Genomic DNA, 319 nt, shown 5'->3' with positions numbered 1-319 from the left:
TACTTAAAAGATGCTAATTCGAGCAATATACAAATAGTATTGGAATAAATGTAGTCACTCCATTTTTTTTTTTTTTTTATCTGTTAATTAATTTGACCCAATTGGTAGTTGCTGTAATTATAATCACGTTACAATGTGACATTAATCTTTGGTAAAATTGTATGAATGCCTTATCAAGGAATTTGTGCAAATTATCATTTTCTCCTCCCTCTGTGTAACTCGAGCAAACAATGGTGAGGATAAAGAGGTCATAATCTTTGGATCGTGGCATTACATAGATACCATTTTCTGTATAACTAAACATGAAATGTATTTTTCA

At 29.8% G+C, this 319-nt stretch overlaps 1 protein-coding gene across 2 annotated transcripts in view; it reads right to left on the bottom strand.

The window, feature by feature from the left end:
- The window catches only part of LOC119592710, a 10,575-nt gene that overhangs the window by 7,126 nt on the left and 3,130 nt on the right, over positions 1–319 (bottom strand). The gene's annotated exons all lie outside the window — the stretch shown is intronic.

This window comes from Penaeus monodon, chromosome 30, assembly GCF_015228065.2.
Source record: "Penaeus monodon isolate SGIC_2016 chromosome 30, NSTDA_Pmon_1, whole genome shotgun sequence".
NCBI lineage: Eukaryota > Metazoa > Arthropoda > Malacostraca > Decapoda > Penaeidae > Penaeus > Penaeus monodon.
Note: the sequence above shows the minus strand (reverse complement) of the source record. Positions and strands in the feature narration are given on the sequence as shown.